A 25,212-nucleotide genomic window follows, 5' to 3' on the forward strand; every position below is an offset into this window, starting at 1 on the left:
GGAAAACCCTGGTAGGAGTCTACTGGATCTCGTCCAGTGTCCAAAGGGGCAGAACAGCAAACGTCACGGTGAAGGGCATGGCTGGCTGCACACCCCAGCTGGAAAATGAGGGTGAGGGCATCTTCACAGGGTGCTTAAGGAGAAAACGAGAAAAACAAGTGTGGTGGGCTTCGCACAGCACCAGAGCAAGGGAGCGCTCACTCTGTGTCACATGTTATTAGCATTTAAACACTGTCAAGTGATTCTCCTCCATTAAGCAGGCATCAAGCACATGGCACTAGATACCTAATAAAACAACCTCCATCACATGAGTACCTGCTAACGTCCCTTTTTAAAAAGCTCCTTTTATGTCCAAATCTCTCCTACAGCAGAATAGGTACATCTTTATATAATCAACATAAAGGATCTCTGATTTAAAATAATCAAGGTAATTATTTGAATCATGTAGTGATAAACGGTTTTAATCCAAAAATTATGGAGATTAATGACAATGAGAATGCTGCATTGTTGTCAAATACATCATTCTGTTGTCATTTTAACATTTGTTGGGCTAGCGTTTTCACAAAGACTTCCTCACCATTTTCTTTTTTTTTTTTTTTTTATGATTTTTTATTATATTATGTTAGTCACCATACAGTACATCCCCGGTTTTCGATGTAAGGCTCGATGATTCATTAGTTCACCATTTTCTAACAGCAAATATCATTCTCCCTACTGAAAGGTAAGGAATGGAACAACGAACTTATTAGCTTAATATCACAGGTGCCAAGTATTAGACCCCAAAACATCTTCCTACTCTCACTCTTTCCTTCTTATTCTAAAAACAAAGAAAAAAATCAGACATAATATCCACAAAGCAAAACAGACATCTAAGCAATTACCTGGGGGAGGAGGGTACTAATTCATAAAAGGCTCCTTTATCCATTTACACATTTCCCTTCTGCTCCCTCCACTCATTAAAAAAAAAAAATCCACATAATACCTTTCTTCAAAACTTAGATCATGTATGTGTGACAGGAGTGGGGAAGAAAGGTTTCAGAGGTAAATAATACCAGGGCCTCTTCCCCTAAATCACTTCAGTGGTTCTCTGAATGGATCATGTGTTCCTCTCCTTCTGTATTCAGAGTATCAAACCCCCACCATACACATACACGCACACGCACACGCACACACACGCAAAAGAAAAGTGGGCTGTGAGCAGGGGTATGGGAAATAAACATCAAAGTTCGCTGGAATTATAAAGACTCTCTGAGGACTCTATCCTTATTCTTAACCTAAGTAGTGTCCTTTGGGGGAGGAAGGGATGGAGAGATGATACAATAAGAAAACTAGCTAGCATTCCACAAAAAGGAGCTCCTTAGATTTCCCTCTAATCAATTCCATTATCAGCACCAATGAAGAAAAAGCTTCCTCTCAGGCCATGTATTTTGTTTCCATGACCTGGTATCTTCTCCACCTTTCATTTCCTCCCTCATAGGAGTCAACATCATGGCAGCTACCGCCATCCCTCCACCAGACGCCCCCAGGCTGCCATCACCATCCTGACCACTCCTACAACCACTGCCATCTATCCACACCACATTAAGTTTCTTCCCATATCTGTTCTTCTTTTCCTCAATAACACATAAGTTATCAGCCACCTTCTCTACCTGCAGCCCTATCTCTTGCCCTAAAATACCACTGTATCCTCCTTACCCTGTATTTATCAATCAATATCTACCCATTAACATCAACTTAACAGCTTTTTGTCTCATCAGAAGATGAATTTAAAAATCTGTTAGGGACACCTGGGTGGCTCGGTCTGTTAAGTGTCTGCCTCCAGCTCAAGTCATGTGCCCAGGGTCTTGCACTGGGTTCCTTGCTCAGCGGGGAGCCTGCTTCTCCCTCTGCCTGCCTCTTCCCCTGCTTATGCGCACGCTCTCTCTTCTCTCTGACCAATAAAGAAATAAAATATTTTTTAAATAAATAAATAATAAAAATCTGTTAAGTAGGGAAGACCGATCCATTTTGAACACCCTCAACATTTTGAAACCAACTCCCTTTAACTGGGGGAAAAAACACTCAAGTTTAAATAGTCTTTGAGAACATGACCATCACAGAAGTGGTAATCTACAGAATAAAGCCCACTTGAGTCATGTTGGGACTCAGAAAGTACATACTCTCTATCACTAAATTGCAGGAACTCAGTCATAAATTTGATTTAAAACATAAAAGTTTATTGTAAACAGAAGGGGGAATGAAGCATGAGAGACTATGGACTCTGGGAAACAAACTGAGGGCTTCAGAGGGGAGGCGGATGGGGGAATGGGATAGGCTGGTGATGGGTAGTAAGGAGGGCACGTATTGCATGGTGCACTGGGTGCTATACGCAACTAATGAATCATGGAACTTTACATCAAAAACCAGGGATGTACTGTGTGATGACTAACATAATATAATAAAAATTTAAAAAAAAACATAAAAGTTTAGGTTTTCCTTTCCTAGTTTTACACCTAAAAAGCTCAGGCTACCCCTTGAGGCCTCCAAACCCACAGAAGCTACTGTCCTTCTGGTAAGTTTCTTCCATGTCACCCAAGTATCCAGTGAAAGCCATACCCCCACGTTGTTATTTCTCTCCTCTGTCCCCAGTGATCAGCTTTAATAACAAGCTTCCCTTCCTTAGAGTCTACCCTGAAATGAATTCCAACAAAGCAAAGCCAGCCTGGCAGTTGTTCAAGTTGTACACTACTCAAGTCCACCAGATCTAAGGGGGTACCAATAGCATCATTAGCATCTCTTTCCAAAAAAATACACTCTTTCAAAAACTGTGTATTTTTGTTACCACATTGATGGTTTAAAGATGAGTAATTTGATTATTTATATTACAATTTTCCAGCATATGGCAAGAAAGTGTCTTGTTCTAAAAATCAGTATAGTTCAATGATTTTCCATCAGATGGAAGTAAAATGTCTACAGAAGGGGTGCCTTTGTCTAATTTGCACAAAATGCCATATGGGCCAGCACCAGCCCTCAGAAAAGCTTCTCTCAAACATTTTAAACTTTCTATGGTCTTGGCTGTTCACTAGAGCGTCTGCTCTTGGTTTCATAAACTCTGTTTGCACTGTTTTAACTCCCCCCCTCCCTGCTAATCTGGGCTTTCTCTTTCAATAAGTTCAGCTATCAAGCACATCCTCTCCTCAAAGCAAGCCCCTAAGTACTAACCGCATCCTCTTGTCCTATTTCTGTCAACTGATGTTACTAAACACGTGTTAACAATAAAACGATAACCTTTTGTGCCAGATTAATTACCGCTAGGAAAGAGATATCCGTTACAGACACATTCCTCAAATTTAACATCATTAACAAACATGTTGCTTGAACTTAAGTTTCATCAATATCTGAATAAATTCCTCACATTTTTTAAAGATTTTATTTATTGGGAGAGAGAGAACATGTGTGAGCAGGGGGAGGGACAGAGGGAGAAGGAGAGAAAGAATCTCAAGCAGACACTGTGCTGAGCACAGAGCCTGACACAGGGCTCACTCTCATGACCTTGAGATCATGACCTGAGCCAAAATCAAGAGTCCGATGCTTAACCGACTGAGCCACCCAGAGGCCTCAGATTCCTCACATTTTTTTAAAAAGCAGAATTAAAGTAAGTTTCCATATCAAAATTCATTTTAATTGACTTTTTTCATTGGTAATATTTACCAAAAATTTAACACCAGCTATTTCCTTTGAGTGCCAGGGACCCAAGTCAAATGAAATAACAATAAAGAGTTACATAAACTCACCTTGACTCCCAGAAAACGAGTTTTACTGCCATTGGTGACAATTTTCCCTAGTTGACAGTCCAGGTGTGGAAACCTTAAAAATCAAAAGACAGAGGAAAACTTAGAAGAAAGGAGTCAGATTTAGGAAAGCATAAACAGTTACTTCAGTGGTAATACTGCTTCTCCCTGAAAAAATAAAGTTAGTTCAGGAGTGCTCGGATCTATGCAGTAATTTTACCACAAATAAGCTCTTCATAAGTGGAGCTGTTTCACAAACTCACAATTTTTCCGTTAACTGTGTCTAAGATTTCAGAGATACTTCAAATTATTTTCAGATTAATCCGCAATTAATACATGACTTCAATTTTCTTTCTTTCTTAATCCCTTAAGTAGTTAATGATCTGAAAACTGATTCTTAAATACACCATATAAATGAAGTATCTTAAGAACTTGAGACTTGGCTCTTGTCAGGGGAAGAATACCTCTGATGCATGAATAATTGTGTGTTTGGTAGGTCCTAATTTTCTTAAATGGCACCAAATTTATACTGTTATGCTTCTTATTTTCTTCTTATTCAGAAAAAAATAGAGAGCTAGAGAACTATGTGTCTGACAATACTTTTTTAAGTGGCTCTATGCCCAGCACAGAGCCCATTGCAGGACTCGAACTCACAACCCTGAGATCAAGACCCAACCCGAGACCAAAAGTCAGATACCCAACCAATTTAGCCACACAGGCGCCCCATGAGTCCCACATTATTAACAATAGTAATATTAATTAAATCTATAATAAAACTGTATTTCAAAAAAAACCAGCAAAAATTACTTTCCTCTCCAACTTGTCCGGCAAGATTGGTTTTAGATGGTAGAAAAAACACAAATCTTCCTCCCAGATGCTACCGCAGTAGATGTCACAGAATGCCTGCTATTTTTAGGCTGAGTCATATAAAATTGGTGATATCCAACCATCGTTTACCTCAAAACCTGATAATTTCATCATTTTTCCAAGCCAAAAAAAAAAAATGACAGGACTGGAAAACAACTAAATCTTCAAAACTACCTATTGCTCAGCACATGCCATTTTCCTAAGCAGCATCAGTGGTTTGGCCATTAACAGTTTCCATTACAACCTAACATCCATGGAACCTGAAAGATGACAAGTGAATTGCCTCCAGCATTTGGAAGGGCCTGAGTGTACCTCCTAGATTGTTTTTTCCAAACCCAGTCTATTTACTGCCTACCCCCTCTCAGCTTCCTCCTTGCAACATTAAGAGTCTTTTCCCAGAGTACAAATGTGGCAGAGAGAACGCTGAGGGCTGGAAGGCAAAAGGTGATGGTAAGAATACAGATCTCTAAGAAGGGAAGGCCAAAGGGAAAGCGTGTCAGAGTAAGTGAGGAGCAAGAGGCAGGGGGAGGAAAGCAGAAGGGCTGCCCACTCACTAACGCGGTACTTTCATGGTGGTGGGCATCACACAACACTGGGGAAATTAAACAGGTCCAAGTCCGGATGGAAAGAAGCGAAAGCTTACTTCTGTCTAACATATTCAGTAACCCATCCATCTTAGGAGCTACCACAGCCAGCACTCCCATGACACCCCACCACTGCTGTGAACGCTACCACCAGCACACCACCATTACAGCCACCCCCACCACTATGGACGTAATGCAGGCATACACAACACTACTGGAACTACAAACTAACAGAAGAGAGGCCATGTGAATACCCTAGATACAAAAATGTACACTCTTTACATTTACCTATTTTCTTCTGAGTTGGAGTAGAAACAGTTTAAGTGATTTTCCCTCCTAGCAGGAGACCCGCTAAATGAGCAGCCTACATAAACTGTTTTGTTTTGTTTTGTTGCAAGAACAAGCAGCCAATTGCAAAATAAACTTTTTGATCTCTTTTTACTATCATTTATCTATTTCACATTCCCTATTTTTGAACATTAATGATCTGAAGAAAAGACGTAGGGTTAAAATCTGCATTCTGACTGCAGCGTCCCAGACGACATGCTAGGTGTAACCTATTGTTTTGTTTATATCCAGTCAGAATTTCAAAACACGTAAGACCAGGAGAGGAAATGCATGGAGAGTAAATCCTGCCTTCCTTCGGAGGCACTCTTCACTGTTCTAGTACCAACTTTCCCTTTAAAACAGGGATATTAGGGATCACTATAATGTTGAAGGTATATGTGTTAATGATGGCAATGGCTAAATGATAGCACTCATAGTAACAGAGAATGGAAATCATTATTATCATAATAGGTACGGCCAAAGATAAAGAGCTACCGCAAATATAATAGCCTGGAATTAATAGACCAGTTGCAATTGCACTGCCCGTTGTGAGAGAGAGTTAGAAAGTGACATGATGTTAATACAGTGATGGAATAAGAGGGGGAACATAGTTAAGGAGCTAGAGCTAAGGTACGCGAAGACTATACATACACGTGTGGAAGCTACCAGGTAATAACTAAGCAAAGCCACTCTGCGAAGAGCCAGAGGCTGCATAAGAACCAACTGGTAAACCTCATACGGAGGAGCCCTAGGCCACTGGTAATTATCACTGAGATCAGAACAGGGTCTGCAGAACATCAGCAGGCAAAAAAACAGGAAAGGTGACATAAAAGACAAGGGGAGCAGGTGTTACCTAATGTCTTAGAGTCCTATATAAAAAACTATGTTTATAACTCAACACACACACCAAAAAAAGTAATAATAATCCAATTAAAAAATGGGCAGAAAACATGATAGACATTTTTCCAAAGAAGACATAGAGATGGCTAAGAGACATGTAAAGATGCTTACTCATCAGGGAAGTGCAAATCAAAGCCACAATGAGATCCCCTCACACATGTCAGAACGGCTAAAATCAAAAACACAAGAAACAACGACTGTTGGTGAGGATGTGGAGAAAAAAGAACCCTCATGCACTGTTGGTGGGAATGCAAACTGGTGCAGCCACTGTGGAAAACAGTATGGAGGTTCCCAAAAAAATTTTAAAAAGAATTACCGTATGATCCAGTAACTCTACTACTGGATATTTACCCAAAGAAAATGGCAACACTAATTTGAAAAGACATATGCGCCCTTGTATTTACTGCAGCATTATTTACAATAGCCAAGATATGGAAGCAATCTAAGGGTCCATTGATAGATGAATGGGTAAAGAATATGTGGTATACACACACACACACACACACACACACACACCAGTGATTACTCAGCCATAAAAAAAGTAAAATCTTGCCATTTGCAACAACATGAATGGCACTAGAGGGTATAATGCTAAGTGAAATAAGTCAATCAGAGAAAGAAATACCACATGATTTCATTCACATGTGGAATGTAAGAAACAAGACAAATAAAAAATTAAGAAAAGAGACAAAAAAAAAAAACCCGACTCTTAAATACAGAGAACAAACGGGTGGTTGCCAGAGGGGAGGCAGGTGGACAGATGGGTGAAACAGATGAAGGGGATGAAGAGTACATTCATCTTGATGAGTACTGAGAAATGTATAGAATTGCTGCATCAATAAATTGTACACCTGAAACTAATATAACACTATTAATTATACTTGAATAATAATTTCTAAAAAGAGAGGGAAAGCTAAATTTATTTACTTAATAAATTTATTTACTTAATAAATATCTTTTGAATTCATATAAAAGGACAAAATGAACAGAGAAATTGCAAGCAGCCATATCTTCCCCACACAGATTGGTTCATTTCCGGAGTGAGCAAAAAACACAAAACCCGAAAGCATAATTTTCAAATTCAGAAATTACATCAATTTGATCTTGGTTTTGAGCTACAGACAATATTTTCAACCAACAGGACATAAAGTCAGGGAGTTGGTGTGCATCTCTATTAGCAGACAACTGCTTATAAATTTGGCTTAGAGTCAGAATAGTATTCTCGGAAAACCAACTGTGTTCCATTTATAACTGATGTAACCAAGTGTTTATTACCGTAAAGTGCACGATGGAATACTACACAGCAATGAGAATGTTTCCTCAAAACCACATTCGAAACCATGGAAGAACCCATGAAATAACATTAACATTAACTAAGATATACCATCCGTTCCACCTATTCAAAGTATGAAAACAATCACAACGAAAGGACTGGGAAAGTGAACCCCGGCACCCATGTGCAAAACCGAAACAAGTGCCTGCACAATCATCACTGAGGGAATCTGGTAAACACAGGGATTCCAGAGCACCATGCTGATGCTCATTCCTGAATTTCAAGAATTATTTTTTTTTGGAAAGCTTTCTCTGGGTACTCTGGAGCATGGCCACACTGAAGTACCAGTGCTGGGGCAACAGATGGAAACTACCAGAGAAGCAGTGTGGCAATTCAAGAGCCTGGGCTAGACCCTGAGACACATTACGTATGCTAGTTCACTTACCTAATCTTCACACCACTCTCAGTATCCCAGTTTTGCAAAGAGGTGACTGAGGGGCAGTCTGAAAGATCAAGTGACTAGCCCAAGATGCTGAAGTGACAAAGAACAAATGTCACCTCATGACTTCCTTAAGAATTCTTTAGTGGGGTGGGGGAAGGGGATGGACTGGTGATGGGTAGTGAGGAGGGCACGTATTGCATGTTGCACTGGGTGTTATACGCAACTAATGAAGCATCGAGCTTTACATTGGAAACAAGGGATGTACTGTATGGTGACTAACATAATATAATAAAAAAACATTAAAAAAAGAAGAAGTATAGAACTTAAAAAAAAGAATTTTATAAAACTTCTACCATTTTGACAGGTGAAAATTGCATATTGTTATTTCCATTTCATTTACTAATGAAGTTGACCATTTTTTTGGTTACAAAAAAAAAAAATTCTTTAGTGGCGCCCACTGCTTAATATGTAATGTATTCTAAACTCCTTCTCAGGTACCCTCCAAAAACATGTCCCCCGACTCTACTTCAACCACACCCTGCTCCTTCGGCCTCCCATTCATATCCACGCTCTGGCTGAATCAACCTTTGAAGCAATTTCCTGGACAGTACTATTTTAATCCTCCCTGACTTTGCCTTTGCCCTTCATCTACCTCATGTTACAGGATGGAGCTCAACCTTCACCTCTTTGAAGCCCTTCCTGACCACCACTGGCCCCTACCCAGGGAGAACTGACCACTTCCTCTGATGGGCCCTATAGTAGTTAGAACAATAAAGACTTCACTTCTCTCCACTATTACATATCTTTTTTTTTAATTTTTAATTTTTATTTTTTTATGTAAAGTTCGATGATTCATTAGTTGCGTATAACACCCAGTGCACCATGCAATATGTGCCCTCCTTACTACCCACCACCGGTCTATCCCATTCCCCTACCCCCCTCCCCTCTGAAGCCCTCAGTTTGTTTCTCAGAGTCCATAGTCTCTCATGCTTCATTCCCCCTTCTGATTACCCCCCTTTTCTTTATCCCTTTCTTCTCCTACCGATCTTCCTAGTTCTTATGTTCCATAGATGAGAGAAACCATATGATAATTGTCTTTCTCTGCTTGACTTATTTCACTTAGCATTATCTCCTCCAGTCCCACCCATGTTGCAGCAAATGTTGAGAAATCGTTCTTTTTGATAGCTGAGTAATATTCCATTGTATATATGGACCACAGCTTCTTAATCCAGTCATCTGTTGAAGGGCATCTCAGTTCCTTCCACGATTTGGCTATTGTGGACAATGCTGCTGTGAACATTGGGGTGCATATGGCCCTTCTCTTCACTACGTCTATATCTTGGGGGTAAATACCCAGTTCCACTCTTACATATCTGCTCATAGATATGGGCTATATAGCTTTTGAGAATAGGTATCAGCAAATGTTTCAAGAATAAATACAGTGTTAGAGCCAAAACCAGAATTTGAATCTGGATCCAACTCAAAAGCAGTATACCACACTGTGTCTCTTGAACCTGATTTTATTAAAAAAAAAAAAAAAAAAAAAAAAAAAAAAAAACTCCATAACCATCAATACAGTAGCCACATAGCCACGTGTTTCTACTGGATGCTTGGAATGTGGATAGTCTGAACTGGAATGTGCTATATATAAGTTTAAAACACTTGACTTTGAAGATTCAGTATGACAAAAAGAATGTAAAATATTTCAATGTGTTAAAATGATAATATTTTGGGTATATTTGGTTAAATAAAATGTGTTTAAATTAATGTATCTTTTTGTCTTCTTAATGTGGCTCCTAGAAAAATGCAATACATAAGTGGCTCACATTACATTTCCATTGAACAGTGCTACTCTATGAGTACATTCTTCCTTACTTACTAATTTCTCTTCCTTACTAATAAATCTGTTAAGATGATGCTAACTTTTCCTAGAGATTACAGAGCACGGGCATCCCAGACTGCACTGCAGTGTCACGTAGCATGGCCCTGCTGGAGACACAGAGTTTGCACCTACATTACAAACGCACAGAATATTGCTTTCAGAGTTCTGTCAGCTCACTGGAGCTCTCCTTCTCCACCATGAGCTGTTGGTTCTCCACATGTAACTCCTAAGGGCTGTAATCCTCCAATATAGCTATCTTACGAATTCTGAGGCAAAGGCCAGTAGAGAAAAGCAGGGCCAGGACTAGGGGGAGGCAAAGCACTTGTCTCAGGCACAACATTTCTTTATTTATTTTTAAGATTTTATTTATTTGTCAGAGAAAGAGAGAGAGTGTGCACGAGTGGGGGCGGGGCTCAGAGGAAGAAGCAGACTCCACACTGAGAAAGGAGCCTGACATGGGACTTGATTCCAGGACCCTGAGATCATGACCTGAGCCAAAGGCAGACACTTAACCAACTGAGCCACCCAGGCGTCCCTCATGCACAAAATTTAAAGGGAACTGAAAAACTCAGGAATAGAGAAAAACTCAGGCATCAAGATGAATAATATTTAAATAACAGCATTGTCATGTCATTCACCTGCCATAAAATTCAGTAGTTTTAATTTATTCATAATGTTAACTATTGTCACTATCAAATTCCAGAACATTTTCATTACCCCCAAAGAAACCCCACCCCAATTAGCAGATACTCTACCATTCTCCCTATGCCCACCCCTGGCAACCACTAATCTATTTTCTGTATAAATTTGCTTATTTAGACATTTGATATAAATGGAATCACACAGGTTGTGGCCTTTTGGGTCTGTCTTCTGGCAGTTAAAACGTTTTCAAAGTTCACCCATGTTGTACCGTGAATCAATATTTCATTACTTTTTTATGGATGAATAATATTCATTCTAGTATATGAATACACCACATTTTGTTTATCCATTCATCAGTTATGGGTATTGGAATTGTTTCCAGTTTGGCGCTATTAGGCACACATTGGTGTACATGTTTCTATGTGGATATAAATTTTCAATTCTCTTGAGTACAAACTTAGGCATGGAATTTCTGGGTCATCTTGTAACTATGTTGATAATTTCAGAAACTAGCAACTGTTTTCCAGAGTAGCCGCACTATTTTATGGTCCCGCAATGTATAGGGTACCAATGTCTCCATATCTTTACCAACACTTGCTATTACCTGCATTTTTTTATGTTAGCCATGTTAGTGAGTGTGTAGTGGTATCTCACTGTGCTTTTTGTTTTCTATCTTCCTAATAACCAATAATGTTGACTGCCTTTGCATATGCCTTGGCCATCAGTATAACTTCTTTGGAGAAATGTCATCTCAAGTCCTTTGCTCAATTTTTTAGTTGTTCGTCTTTATATATTGAGTTGTAAACATTCTATTTATATTTCAAATATAAGTTCCTTTTGTGATATATCGATTTGCAAAACTTTTCTCCCATTCTATGGGTTGTCTTTTCTCTAAAGCACAAAAGTTTTTAATTTTTATGAAACCCAATTTACATATTTTTTCTCTTTCATCACTTGTGCTTTTGAGGTCATATCTAAGAAACCATTGCCTAATCCGAGATCATGAAGATTTACTCCTGTTTTTTTCTAAGAGTTTTTGTTTGTTTTAGTTCTTGCCTTTAGGTCAATGATCCATTTTGGATTAATTTTTATACATAGTGCAAACCACCAACTTCATTCTTTTGCCTGTGGATATCTAGTTATTCCAGCACCGTTTGTTAAAAGGACTGTTCTACTGAATTGTCTTGTCACCCTTGTTGATAATCAATGATCATAAATGTAAGAGTTTATTTCTGGACTCTCAATTTTATACCATGGATCCGTAAGACTCTATTTATGCCAGTACTATACTATCTTCATCACTGTAGCTTTGTGGTAAATTTGAAATCAGGAAATGCTCATCCTTCAATTTTATTCTGCCTTTTCAGGATTGCACTGGCTCTTCTGAGTCCCTTGCATTTCCATACAAATTTCAGGATCAGCTTCTCAGTTTCTGCCCAAAAGGCGGCTGAAATTTAGATATGAACTGCACTGAATCTACATACCAATTTGGGGAGCACTGCCATCTTGACAATATTATCTTCCAATCTATGAAGAGGGGATGCATTTCCACTTATTCAGGTTATCTTTAATTTCTTTCAGTGATGTTTTATAGTTTTTGGTGTACAAGTTTTGAATGCCTTTTGTTAAATTTATTCCTAAGTATTATATTTTTTGATGCTACTGTAAATGTAATTTTATTTCATTTTCAAATTATTTGTTGTAAATATATAAGTTGATTTTTGTTTATTGATCTTATATGCTGCAACCTTGCTGAACTTACTAGTTCTGTGTGTGTAGTCCTTATGATTTTCCACATATAAGATCATATCATCTGCAAACTGAGATAGTTTTTCAGATTAGAAAGGAATGCCTTTTATTTCTTTTTCTTGCCAAATTGCCTTGGCTAGAACCTCTGATACAACACAGAATGAAAGTGAAAAAATCAGGCATCCTCATCTTTTCCTTATCATAGGGGGACTGCATTCAGTCTTTCACCATTAAGTATTATGTTAGTTACAGGGTTTTGGTAAATGCCCTTCATCAGCTCAAGGAAGTTTCCTTCTATTCCTAGTTTTGCAAGTGCTTTTATCATGAAGTGCTGTTGGAATATGTCAGGTGATTTCCTATGCCTATTGAGATGATTATGCAGTTTTTGTACTTTATTCTATTAATAAGGTATATTACAGTGATTTTCATATGTTAAGCCAATCTTGCATTCCTCAGATAAACCCCACGTGGTCATGGTGTAGAAAACTTTCTCTATGTTGCTGGCTTCAGTTTGCTAGTATTTTGTTATAGATTTTTGCACCTATATTCATAAGAAATATCAGTTTATACAGTTGACCCTTGAACAACATGAGTTTGAACTGAGTGGGTCCACTTATAGACAATTTTTTTCAATGAATAGAGTACTGTAAATGTATTTTCCTTATGATTTTCATAACATTTTTTCTCTAGCTCACTTTATTGTATATAGCACATGTACATAATACATATAATGTACAAAATATGTGTTAGTTGACTATTATAAGGCTGCTAGTCAATGGTAAGCTATTAGTAGTTAAGTTTTGGGAGAGTCAAAAGTTATGGATTTTCAACTGCATGGGAGGCGGGTGCCCTTCACCCCTGCATTGTTCCAGGGTCAGCTGTACTCTTCTGATTGTTTTGTCTGGTTTTGTTACCAAAGTTACACTGGCCTCAAACAATGAGCTGGGAAATGGCCCTTCCTTTCCATTTTCTATAAGAGATTGTGCTATACTGTTGTTAAGGCTTCTTTACACATTGGGTAGAATTTACCAGTGGAGCCATTTGAGCCTGGCCTTTGCCTTCTGGGAATTTTTTTCATAATAGATCACTTCAAAGTTTCTATTTCTTCTGGAGTAGTTTGCTAGTCTATGTCTTCATAGGAATTTGTCCATTTCATCTAGGTTATCATAATTTGTTGACATAAAATTATTCATAATATGATCCTTTTTATTTCTCCAAGGTGGATAGTGATGTTCTTTTTATTCCTGATTTCAGTAATTGAGTCTCTTCTTTTTTTCTATTGGTCAGCCAGATAATGGCTTGTCAATTTCATTGATTTTTTTTCAAGGGACCAATATTTGGGTTCATTGATTTTTTTCCTACTATTTTCTATTCTCCATTTTATTTACTTCTGCTCTAGTCTTTATTCTTTCCTCCCTTCTACTTTTTTGGGGTTTCATTTGCTCTTCTTTTTCTACTTCCTTAAGGTGAAAGGTCAAGTTATTGATTTGCGATCTCTCCTCTTTTGTTTTGGTTTTTTTTCCCCCAGTTTAAGTTACAATTGACAGATAGCATTGTGTAAGTTTAAGGTGTACAACATAATGACTTGACTTACATATATTGTGAATTGATTATCGCAGTAAGTTAACATCCATTATCTCATGTAGATACAAAACAAAGGTTTTTTTCCTTCTGATAAGAACTCTTAAGATTTACTCTCAATGATTTTCACATATCCTACAGCAGTGTTAACTACAGTCATCATATTGTACATCTGCAATACTTATAACTGCAAGTTTGTACATTTTCACCATCATCCAATCCCACCCACCACCACCACCCCACCGCCAATGACCACAAATCTAATCTTTTTTTCTATGAGTTTCGGTGTTTGGGGTTTTGTTCGTGGTTTGTTTGTTTTTAGGTTCCACATATACGTGAGATTATACAGTATTTGTCTTTCTCTGTTTGACTTATTCCATGCAGCATAATGCCCCCGAGGTCCATCCATGTTGTTGCAAATGGCAGGATGTCCTTCTTTTTATGGCTGAATAATACTCCTGTGTGTCACAACTTCTTTATCCATTTATCCTGACTAAAGGGCATTTAGGTTGTTTCCATGTCTTAGATACTACATATAATGATGCTATGAACATTGGGTTGCAGATATCTCTTCAATATAGTGTTTTCATTTTCTTTGGAATTGTTTCCTTTGGATATATTCCCAGAAGTGGAATTGCTAGATCATATGGTAGTTCTATTTCTAATTTGGGGGGGAACCTCCATACTGTTTTCCATAATGGCTAGACCAACACACATTCCCACCAACAGTGCACATGTGTTCCCTTTTCTCTACATTCTTGTATTTATCTTTTTTTTTTTTGTCAGCCATTCTAACATACTTTTGTGATATTTCATTGTAGTTTTGATTTGCATTGCCCTAATGATTTGTTATGCTAAGCACCTTTTCATGTGTCTGTTGGCCAGTCATATATCTTCTTCAGCAAAATGTTTATTCAGATCCTTCACCGATTTTTTAAATTGAATTATTTGCTTTTTCTATTGAGTTATATGAGTTCTTTGTATATTTTGGATATTAACCCCTTCTCAAATATATGGTTTGTAAATATTTTTCCCATTCTATAGGTTAGCTTTTCATTTTGCTTTTTTCTTTTGTTAATATAGGCAGTCACAGCTATTAATTTCCCTCTAAGCATCGATTTAGTACATCCCATAAGTTTTAGTATGTTGGGTTTTTTTCATTCACCTCAAAGTATGTTCTAACTTCCCTTATGATTTCTTCTTTGACCCACTGGCTATTTAAGAGTGTTAATTTCTATTTTTTGAATTTCTGAATTTCCTTCTACCATCGATTTCTAATATCATTCCACTGTGATCAGATAACACTTTGTATGATTTCTATCCTTTTAAATTCATTGAAACTTGTTCTGTCACCTAATACATATTCTATGGCCTAATACAGTCTATTCTGAAGAATTTCTATATGCAATTAAGAACAATGTGTATTCTGCTATGGTTACACGTAGTGTTCTTTGGATGTCTGTTAGTTCTAGTTTGTTTATAATGTTGTTCAAATCTTCTACTCCTTGTTGAATTTCTGCCTAGTTTCCATCCATTATTCAAAGTGGGATATTAACGTCTCCATCTGCTATTGTTGAATTTTCTATTTCTCCCTTCAATTCTGTCAGTTACTTCATGTATTTTGGAATCTGTTGTTATTTGCACATATGTTTGTGAATGTAATGTCTTCCTGATAAACTGACTTTTCTATCAATATGTAATGACTTTATCTTTTATAAAAAGTTTACTTAAAGTCCATTTCTCCAATATTAGGATAGCTACTCCAGCTCTCTTTTGGTTACTGTTTACATGGTATAGCTTATTCTATCCTTTTACTTTCAAACTACTTGTGTTTAAATATAAAGCAGGTCTGTTGTAGAGAGATTATAATTAGATAATGCTTATTTAATTCATTCTGCCAATCTAAGCCTTCTTATTGGAGTGTTTAGTCCATTTACACTTAATATAATAAGTGGTAAAATTTTAATCTGCCATTTTATTACGTTTTCTATATGTCTTATGCCTTTTTGTTCCTCTATTCCTCCATTACTGCCTTCTTTTAAGTTATTTTAGTATACCATTCTAAACTCCCTGTTGTTTCTTTTATTATATATTTTTTAGTTATCTTTTTAGTGGTTTATACTATCTTTTGTGTTTACCTATGTAGTTACATTTACTTATACTTTTTATTTCTTCTGTGAATCTGAGTTATTGTCAAAGTTTCTTTTTGTTACAACTAAAAAGATTCCCTTTCATATTTTTTGTAGGGAAGTCTGCTAGTGACAAATTATCTGGTTTTTCTGAGATATCTTAATTTTTTTTGAAGGATAGTTTGGCTGCATATAAAATTTTCTTTTAAGATTTTATTTATTTATTTGACAGAGAGAGAGGCAGCGAGAAAGGAAACACAAGCAGGGGGAGTGGGAGAAGGAGAGGCAGGCTTCCCGCTGAGCAGGGAGCCTGATGAGGGGCTCGATCCCAGAACGCTGGGATCATGACCTGAGCCTAAAGCAGACACGAAGCCACCCAGGCACCCCAGCATATAGAATTCTTGATTGGCCTGTCAGCACTTTGAATATGTCATCTTACTACCTTCTGGCCTCCATGATTTCAGATGAAAAGCTAGCTGTTAATCTTATTGAGGATCCCTTGTACACAGTGATTCACTTCTCTCTTGCTACTTTCTTTTTTGCTTTTGACTAGCTTGATTGTCTGAGTGTAGATCTCTGTGTTTATCCTACTTGGAATACACTGACATTCCTGGGTATGCAGATTAATGTTTTAAATTTATTTGGCAAGTTTTTGGCCATTGTTCTTCAAGTATTCTGTCTCTTTTTCTCTTCTCCTTCTGGGACTTCCATTATGCAAAAAAAACACAAAAAACAAAAAACAAAACGAAACAAAAACCCATATAATTTCAATGGATTTACATTCAAGTTCACTAATTCTTAGTTCTACCAATTTCAATCTGTTGTTGAGCCCATCTAGTCATTTTTTTCATTTCAGGCATTGTACTTTTCAACCCCAGAATTTCTGTTTTGTTCTCTTTTAATAAGTCCTCTCTTTACTGATATTCGCAAGACATCATTTTCATACTTTTCTTTAACTCTTTAGATATGAATCCCTTTCACTCTTTGAATACATTTATATTCACTGACTTAAAATGTTTGTCTAAAAAGTCCAATATCCAGACTTTCTCAGGGACACATCTGGCTTTTTTCCCTGTGTGTGGACTTCATTTTCTTGTTTTGTTGTACATGTTATGTGTTGAAAACTGGATTTTAAATAATATGGCAACTCCGATAATCAGATTCCATTCTTCACCAAAGGTTTATTGTTACTGCTTGTTTTTGTTAATGATAATGCTGTTTGTCCATTTCCTGGACTAATTCTATAAAGTCTGTTTATCATATGCAGCTGCTTAAGTCTCTGCTCAGTTTGCTTTAGTGGTCAGCTGATAAAACAAATTTCTTTAAATGCTTTGAACCAATATGTTTCACAGCCTTTGCCGAGCAGTTCTGTGTATGTATTCATGCAGGCTTTCTGAGCTCTAATACGCAGTTTACAACTCTGCCTTAGCCTTTTGTTCTTGTTTGTATAGAGGCTCAGCATCAGCCAGAAGTGACAGATTAGGGCTTTCTTGAGTCTTTCTTGGGCATATGTATAAACCTACCCATGTACAGGGACCTTCTAGATTCCAAAAGATATGTCAATGCTTTTAAAATCCCATGGATATCTCCTATCCCAATTATTCCTTTTAAGTTTTTTGATCAACCTCTTGTCAACCCCAACTGGTGTAGTCACCTCAGGCACCTGCAATGTTAAACAATTGCTGCTAATTGTTTTTAACAAATGCCCTAATGTTGTTCACACAGAATGAGTTCTGAGTCAGGTAAAATAAAAATAAGCTGTGAGAATGGAGGTTTTCAATAGCTGCCAGACAAGTCCTGTAATTACAATTTTCTAAGAATAGGGCTTTTGAAGAGTTCAGAACCTGTTCTGTCCCCTCCACTAGTTTTTAGTTTTCAAGGCTACCATGCCAGGAAGAGATAATAGGAGTAAGTTTAAATGCCACAAAGTTCACTGTTCAGAAAGTCAGTCTTTTTTCTTGAATAAATGCTCCTGGAATTGTTGCAACTCTTTGATTCAGTTCCAGATTTCTAAAATAGTTTATTTTGACAGTATTTGCCTCAGTGAAATTTTGTTCTCACTGCTATTTTGGAGATTTACAGAAGGTCTCTACTCTAACATTCCAGATGTGCTTCCAAGATAAAGATTTCTTTAAAAAATAAAAATACATGATGAATAAAATATCAAAATTTTAAATTAATATATGATCAGTAACAGTGCTGTACCATGCCCTACTGGAGACTGACACCAAAGAAAAAATCAATAACACTGGTCTTGTATTTTTAAAAATTTGGTATTTTGCTCATCATGAATTTTTTGCACTAATTTTTTCTTTTTTAATTGCATTAAAATATCTTTTTACTGCTCAGTTTTTTGATACCCCTTTAAATTCTGCACTGGAGGCAAGTGTCTGACTAGCCTCTCCCTAGTCTCAACTTAGAGAAAGGTAATGTTCAGACATCTCTGCTTTTTAAAAAAAAATTCTCCAAGCTGAGATATTAGCTTTAATTCACTTTTATATTCCTTTACAATATCTAAGGCTGTTGTCAAAATGATAACCCCAAAATCTAGCAGAAAACTTTCAGTGTGAAGGTTAGAGGTAGAGAACAAAGTAGTTATATTAAACTAACTTCTTAAATCTTCTAATAGAGGCATATTAGCTCACTCAGTATAAAGCTTATTAGTAGTTGCCAGTTAAACTAAAACAACGTGGATTTTTTCGTAAAGTAATATCTGTTGGAGTCTGTAGAATTTATAAGTAATGTTTGGTATATCTGTCACACACATTTCCCAAAATATTAATGCAACACTAACAGAAAATGCATCAGGCTTACAAATATCAATTTCAACCACAGAATTCTTTTACATGATTTCAGTTCTCAAATTGGCATCCCCAGAAAATAATTGATAGAAATATAAGAATTAGGGACAAAAAACGTGTTTGGCTTAATATGTGGCAACACTTCCAACCTGAGAAGACAATTATTTGTAGAAAAAGACTGCCAGTCTTGAGAAGCTACTGTGAGTGAGTAATTTCAAACAGCATAATATAAAATAATTAATTCTGGATGATTTGAGATTACTTCTCCTATACTGGCATTTAACAGAGATAGTGTTCATATTAGGTTTTTAGATTAGTACTCTGCAGCAATAGTCTGGTGAAGTGTGGAAATTTAACTTTCCTATTAAGTGTTATTTGCTTCTGCTGTTTTGTCATTTCTTGTAATCCATGGCTCTATACTCCATGCTTTTTCCACTGTGCTTTTGTAAAGCATTTAAAATCACTATCTCAATATTAGCCTATTCCTGGACAAATTTATTTCCCTCATTATGGTCTTTATAGAAGCTAATACACCATGTTGGCTTTTCATTTCTGAGGGTGTGTCAAAGTTCCCAAAGTCAGCCAATATCAACCTGTCATTAATACTGGCTTAGCCCTAATCACATACACCACTGACTTACCTTTAATGACTGTGTGTATACAATGTGTGTTCTGGTTCTGAGCTATAGGGCAGCCATCTGGGCATACAGGAGCCTCATCAGCCAAAGAGCAATTTTCCCTCCTCAAAACCTAACACCAGCTGCCTCTAGGCCACAGGGTTCTCTCCAGCTCAGTTCCACCTCAGAAGCTGCTCTAGGTTCTCAGCATTTCCACATTCCCTAAGGAAGAGCAGTGGGGTTCCCACTGTCCACATCCTTATTCAGCACAGTTCTATCTGTTCCCAGGGGACTGCAGGGAACCTAGGCAGAAATGCAACTTTCCTGCTGGCCCCCTTTCCTACAACAAGCCAATGGGAACCATCAATGAAGACAGACAACCTCCCTCCAACTCCCAGCTCGTGTAATGGTGTCAACTGGATTCCATGTCCACGAGAGGCCCTCAGGTGCAACCAATCCCAAGCCACCACACCACTCAGGGTCCCCAGAGCAACACTACCACTCGCCTGACACAGCCTTAGGTTGCTGATGAGTGTCCAAGAGTAGGCCCGAGAAACCACCGCAGCATAATGATAGAGGTGGGCTGCCATTGTGGGGAGGCACCGGCCATCAGCAGTAGGGTCCCCCACAGCTGCCTGCAGCACCAGACCTCCCTGCTGCTCCTCCCATGTGCCAGTGCAGCTTTGGTCTGAGGGCCCTACACTAGCTGTTCCCCAATGAGCAAAATTCTCCTCCCCAGATGGCCATATGGCTCATTCTCCCATCTCCACTAGGACTCCACTCAACATCCCCTCTGAGATGCTTTCCCTGACCACCCTCCCTGACACAGAAATTTCCTGCCCTATATGCCTTCTATGATTTACTTTTCTCTGTAGCACTATCCCTATCTGATACACTGAATATTTATTTACATTTATCCATTACACTGTAAGTTCCTCAGGGGCACAGTTTTCGTCTGTTCTGTTCACTGCTCTGTAATACCTAATGCCTAGAACAGCACCTGGCACATACAGACACCCTAGAGCATGTGGTGGATGCTGTGAGAGAAAGACAAAGTCGGACACTAAGGGCACTAAAGACAGATTTCATTCAGTATAGACTGTAAAGGGAGAAAGAGACTTCAGTACAGAACTGAGCTTACCTTTCATCATGTAGAGGTGACTGGGTATTTTAAAAGAAGAATAGGGGAATAAGGAGGGGGATCAAGCAGGACATACAAGCAGAGTCAAGGAGGCTGGCTGCTCAGTTTCCAGGCAATTAGGCCATCTGTGTCTGCTAACTGGCACTTGTCAAGGTTAGGCTCCCACAGAGACTGGGAGACAGAGGCCCTATCCTCCCTAATGATTACAGTTCAAAGGAACGGCTTTCAGGTCTTTGAGAAAGACACTCCTGAATTGTAGGAGATACATCTACATCTCAAAGGGGCAGAGAAAGGATTATGATTGTGTTTTTCTAATAAATACTCAATAAAAGGGAAGTTAGGGGCCCACAGTCAAGTGCTGGCTGGTACAAAGGGTAAATTCTTTTGGCAGCCTTGGACTTTTCCAAACAGGAACTCAAGGGGAGCTGGGTCAACCCAGGGATATGCCTTAGGCTGCTAGAACCCACATTCGAGTTTTTCAAGTGTCCTAGTGTGTGTATTGGGGTGGGGGGGGGGGGTGTGCTAAAAGTTGCAGTTCTTACAGGCCAAGGCTGAAGTCAACAGGAGTCCTTGAAGAAGCCTCACTAAAGTTTGGTCAAGGAGAGAGTCTTTGTGCGGGGGGAGTGGGGAATGGATGGACGGGGTATAAGGGTTGGTGGGAAAGGGATCAAGATGATAAGATCTGAAGGCATCTGAATTCAGATAGGAAGTAGAAATCATGTCAGAGAAAAAGGGACAATCCTCCCCTCTTCTCAACAAGTCCCTTTCAAACATTCTGGCAATGGACACAATCAGGCTGCTAACTGGGCAAGTCAACAGTGCATGCGAGTCCCTCCCGACATGCACTTATTTCCCACAGAATATTTTCCAGCCCTGAGTTTGCTCACTGTTTAAAATTCATATTAGAGACGGATCCTAAGGAGTTTACAATAAGATCTCCTAATGGGGCTGATGTTATCTGTTCCTATTAACTTTTTATTAATGAAGCCTCTTTTGGTAGTTAATTTCTTCTTCTTTGCCCCTTGGCAGCCCGCCTCTGAGATGTGGAAAGGCTTTAACCCACTTTCCTCCCTTCCCCACCCCCGTCTCAGCTTTTCTCCACCTCCAACTCATACCCAGATCCAAAAAAGTCTCATTTGTGCAAAATCACAAGGCAAAGAGTTAGTTCTCCAGGTAACCAGCTGAGTAGCTCCTCCCAGCCCTAGGTTAGAGCGCTTCGCTCTTTTTCAGCAGGTCAGCTACAACATTGGCCAGATTTCAGTTTTTGTCTTTTTATAAGACTGTAGATGTTAAAATAAGAAAAAGCATTTTTATAAGTTAATTTAACATTCAAACATAATTGAGAGCCAGAACAGATCCTGAGTTTGCAGAGCCTTACATTTGTACGATGGGAGGTAGGGAGGTGGGAAGAGCGTCGTCCTTATTTAAAAAGAATCCAAAATGCAAACATAAAATTAGGTACCACCATGTGAATACATGGCTAGTGGCCTTCCCAGGGGGCTCAGAAGAAGCCTGCGTGAGGGGCCCTGAAGCTTAAGATTCATTAGCTTCCCACTAAATCCGCCTCTGCTGGGAGAAATAAAAGACTACAGCGGTTTATACCGCAGCATTAAAATCTCTAGAAAACCGCTAAGCATAACAGTGTTCTATTACATCAATCCTCTAGATGCTATTCTTATCTCTCTTTCACAAACCTCCATCCCTGCCGTTCCCACTAATTTGGCAGCAGCAATTCATTATAAAAGTACATGTGCCGAGCCGGGGTTGTGCATCCTTCCCCTGTTTGGGCTCTAGCAATCTAGTACTGTGTCAATTATGTAAGAGCCAAAACAGGCAGTTTACCAGAGTAGGAAAAGCATAGTCGTAGTTCTTACATAAGCCTTCATAAACCATCCATAAGAGCTGAATATTTGGAATTACATAAGGTAGACAGAAAACACTGAGTCAGCAGCCAGGTCTATTTCCAACCTTAAAAACAATAAAAAGCTTTTTTCACTTCATTTACTAGTCCACATTAAGTTTTTAATTAGATTTTTTAATAAGACTTGATTATCTTTTCATGCACACAGAAGGAATACCCTGACAGTACTCCTCAACTTCACTCTTATCTCAGCGCAAAGAAACTTCCCACTTAGGATTTCTCTACGTATTTTACATGGAATTATGGGTCCCACATAAACAACAACAATTTCTGCAGGTTTAAAAAATCGTCCAGGAAGATCTCTGGACACAACGCAAAAGTGTACATGCTATAATTCTTCTTCCACACATCTTCCCAATACCATTTTTCTCTCCCCCAATTTTCGACCCCTTATCTTTTTTTTTTTACTTACCTTACACCCCTGTAGCCACACGTTCAGCTACAAAGTGACAAACTAAAAGAAACAGTGCTACCTGGTAGGTCTCAGCCCTGGTTGCACAAAAGAATCACCAAGAGAGCTTTTCACATTACATATGCCTCAGCATTACCCCCAAACCATAATATATAAATTGAAAACAGAAAGGAATACTGAGGTGGGGGCACACGAGGGGGGTGCCTAGACATCAGAATTTCTGATGTTTTCTACTTTGTCTTCTTACCTGAAAAAAAAAAACCATAAATACAAGTAGAGGTTTAATTGAGGGGGAATCTTTAATAACTCAGCTCATAATTACTTAATTCCCATCAGATATTTAAAAAATCATTCAATGGTTTGAAAGCCATAAAGGATATCTGTGGGATCTTTTTTTTTTTTTTTAGTTCTATCAAACAGTAGTCAAAAACTCTCACCAAGTTTCTTAATAGCCTTTACAGAATCTATTTTATTTTTTAATGTTTTGCAGTTCTGTCTCATAAGTTCAGAGAAAGGGCCCTGTATTATCTTAAAGGGTACCTCAAGCTAAGACCATGCTTCTCTTCTAGTAAAGTTTTGGTTTGAAAATACGGTTCTGACTCTCTTCAACTCTTCTCCTCAGATGCTCTGGTAATCACTTTTATAACTTTACCAATGAGCAAATATTTTTTAAAGCACTTATATAACACAGAGTACAGGCGCCTTTGGTACCCTGCCAAGAGTACTTCTTTCCATGTTTGTATTTAAAATAGAATGGTAGTAACATCACTTGTGTGCCTGAAATTCCTTCTGTGCACAGGCTCATAATGAAAAAAAATGGATGTAGCAAACCGCTTCACTGCTTTCCCATCATAAAGCTCAAAGGAAATAACACATTCATACTAAATTAAGACGAAGACCAGAACAAATTATCCAAAGCTGGAGGTGGGGGGAAGGACTGGACTCAACTAACCTACCACCCCTGAAACAGAGGATGTTTAACCTGGCAGCAGCGAAGGCGCCAAAAGAGCCTCAACATCTCAGCCCAAGCAGGTGATGTGGGCAGGAAAGAATAAGTGCTGTGAAGACCAAGGAGCCAAATAAATACTGCGCTGCCCTGAGCCCGGCTGCAATCACTCCCCAACTCCGTGCACCTGCCTGCGAGCGGGTTCCAGAAGGCAGGCTTTCGGAACCCAGCCCCACCTGCCGGACCGCGCAGAAGAGGATTCGCTCACCTGGGTGGGAAAGAGCTAAGAAGGGTGTCCAAGAAGCCACCACTGCCCTTAATGAGACTCTCATCCCGGACCAGGTTCCCACACGCTTCCTCCTCCTCTTCCTCCTCCTCCTCCCGCTCGAGTTTTCTATTTACCTGCAGGTCTGGACTCCACTGACCGGCCACGGAGGTCCGCAAACGGCGCCCGACAAACTTGCCAAGAGAAGGCAGCGGAGGTGGCGCAGCAAGGGACGCCCCCGCACCTGCGGCGCGCTCGCCGGCACCGTCACCTCGGCCGCCCACGCCCGCCGCCGCGCCGCCAACGCCGGCTCCGCGCCCCCGCACTCACCTCGCGCAGGCACCGCCCAGGCCGCCGCCCCCGCTCCCGGCGCTCCGAGGCCACCGGCGCCCGCGGCCGGGGCCCGCCGACAGCACGCCCGGGCGCGCCCCCGCTTGCGGCCGCCGCTCCTCCGGCCGCCTCGCCCGGACAAAGACGAGCGGCGGGGCGGGCGGCGGCGAAGCCCGAGCGTTGGAACGCGCCGCGCAACCGGACGCCTCGCTCGAGAGGTGCGGTCGGCGGTGACAGCCGCCCAGCGGCGAGCGGGCCCGCGCGGAAGGGCGGCGCGGGGCGGCAAAGGCGCGCACCCTCTCCCGGCCGCCCGGAGACGCACACGCCGGGGCCCGGGCACCTCCTCCCGGCCCGGCGCCCCGCCGACCGCAGCCGCGCCGCCGGGGAGCCGCAGCGCCCTCTGCCGGCCGCGGGGGCCTCCGTGCGCGCGCCGTCCCGGTCCAGCTCCGGGAAGGCCCCGTGGCCCGGCGCGGGTGGCGACCCCGCCGCGCCACCGCGGTCCCCGAGCGTCCCGTCGGCCCCCGGCGAAGCAAGGAGTAATACTGAAGGGGCGGGGGCTGCTGGGCAGGGGGCTTCGAAGACCGGGATCTGCTGTTTTTCTCTTAGGACGGAAGAGGGAGCAGCTTCGAATTC

General features: G+C 39.9%; 1 protein-coding gene across 2 annotated transcripts in view; it reads right to left on the reverse strand.

The window, feature by feature from the left end:
• The window catches only part of MTUS2 (microtubule associated scaffold protein 2), a 555,967-nt gene extending 531,265 nt beyond the window's left edge, over positions 1–24,702 (reverse strand). For both annotated transcript variants that reach the window (XM_045797034.2, XM_045797033.2), the window contains exons 1-2: positions 24,580–24,702; positions 3,774–3,846 (exon numbers count right to left, since the gene is read on the reverse strand). The gene's annotated coding sequence lies outside the window, so the exon portion shown is untranslated. The remainder of the gene's footprint in view (positions 1–3,773; positions 3,847–24,579) is intronic.
• Between the last annotated feature and the right edge of the window lie 510 nt (positions 24,703–25,212).

The sequence above is a fragment of the Ursus americanus genome, chromosome 10 (assembly GCF_024610735.1).
Source record: "Ursus americanus isolate L20-20 chromosome 10, mUrsAme1.1.p, whole genome shotgun sequence".
NCBI classification, from domain to species: Eukaryota; Metazoa; Chordata; class Mammalia; order Carnivora; family Ursidae; genus Ursus; species Ursus americanus.